This window comes from Chrysochloris asiatica, unplaced genomic scaffold, assembly GCF_000296735.1.
Source record: "Chrysochloris asiatica unplaced genomic scaffold, ChrAsi1.0 scaffold00335, whole genome shotgun sequence".
Classification (NCBI taxonomy): domain Eukaryota; kingdom Metazoa; phylum Chordata; class Mammalia; order Afrosoricida; family Chrysochloridae; genus Chrysochloris; species Chrysochloris asiatica.
The window spans coordinates 638552-640425 of NW_006408853.1; the positions used below are offsets into that span (position 1 = coordinate 638552).

The 1874-nt window shown below is 42.2% G+C and overlaps 1 pseudogene; it reads left to right on the top strand.

Annotated features, from left to right (window-relative positions):
* Positions 1-802: 802 nt before the first annotated feature.
* LOC102834009 lies at positions 803-1502 on the top strand (annotated as a pseudogene).
* The last annotated feature ends 372 nt before the right edge of the window (positions 1503-1874 follow it).

Here is a 1874-nt window from a genome sequence, read left to right on the forward strand (position 1 = left end):
AATAGTCATTCTAAGTGCAGATGGCTATCCACAGAAGAATTCCAAGACTATATGAATATTTCTTTCTGCCTTCTATCTCTCTTTCCATCTCTATCTCTCCATCTCTACCTCTCATTCTCAGTTTTTGTCTTTGACTCTATTGAACTCTTTCTCTCCATCCCCCACACTGACAGATTTCCACAGGCAGTAGGAATTATCTGCAATACCTCCAGGGACAGATCTATCAAATGGAGACCCAGCACTACCATAACTGGTTAAAATTGTCTAATACAAGAGTCCAGTATTAGGAGACCCATTTGCTTTTCATTCTCATCTACATCTTGCATTTTGGCCTTTTCCAACAATATAGGTGATATTTGGATTCCAATTTATCTTAATTCTTGCCTTGTTTCACAATTTATTATACCCTTTCAAGGAAGAAAGATGTAGCTATTGAATCCCATAAATTTCAAGAATTACAACTTTATAAAAATGACATAAAACCCACCTTCAGCCTATAACTGATTGAAGTACCTTAATGGGGTTCTAGAACTTGCCCAGTGAAATAAGCCTTCTTGTAGAGCCTTTGCAGTGTATAAGACCATAGGTGGAATCCTGAGCCCCATCCAGAACTTTCTGAGATAAGACACTAAAAAGAGCAAGCAGACCAGCCTGGAAACCCTAGAGCGACAGACAATACAACTTCAAAGAAAGATCAGCAGGAAAAACCCTAAACAAAAATGGCAGTATGGTTGGCTACTACAAGAATAAACAAGTTGAAGCATGCTTTGTGCTATATGTTGTATCTACTCCCGGCTTTGACATGAAGGAAATTTTTGCCAAGTTTGTGTCTCAGAAAATTAGCAAGACCCATTGGCGACCAGTGCCTTCAGAGAACCTCCAGACAGCAGAGATCTTCACTACGGGCTCTTGGGACATTGAGGAAAACTATGTTTCTCTGTGGTCAATTGGAGATTTTGGAAACGTGGACTCTGATGGAGGGTGTGAAGGAGACCATCAGTTACTGTGTGATATCAGACACTATGGGGATGTCATGGATTTGCAATTTTTACACCAGGAAAGAATTGTAGCTGCTTCATCAACAGGATGTGTAACGATTTTCCTTCACCACCAAAATAACCAGACTCTGTCAGTCAGCCATCAATGGAAAACAGCTCATTACCATATGGGGCCAAGTAGTGCTTCCTATAGCAGCGCACCATGTACAGGTGTTGTGTGTAACAACCCAGAAATTGTCATGGTTGGTGAAGATGGCAGAATAAATCTCTTCTGAGCTGATCACAAGGAAGCTGTGAGAACTATAGATAATGCTGATAGCAGTACCCTACATGCTATAACCTTCCTTCAAACTCCTGAGATTTTGACAGTAAATTCAATTGGACAGTTAAAAATATGGGATTTCAGACAACTGGGAAATGAGCCCTCTCAGATATTATCACTGACTGGTGACTGAGTGCCCCTCCACTGTGTTGACAGACATCCCAACCAACAGCATGTTGTAGCTACTGGTGGCCAGGATGGAATGCTGAGTATTTGGGACATTAGACTAGGCACTATGCCAGTGCCTCTGCTGAAAAGTCATGAAGCTGAAATGTGGGAAGCTCACTTCCACCCCTCCAACCCAGACATTTACCTGTTCTGAAGATGTATCCCTTTGGCATTGGGATTCCTCCACAGACTTTCCTAAAAAGTCATCCCTCTTTCACCAAGGAGGAAGAAACCAGTACTTTCTTGTCTCACAGCATTAATAACCAGGCTGCTGCTCACCAGCTTCTCTTAAGTTCCTGGCTCAGCACTGACCCTGCCAAAGAAATCACAAGCCTGCTTCCCAACAGGACCCTGTCTGTCAACAGTTTGGATGTGTCAGGTTCTTG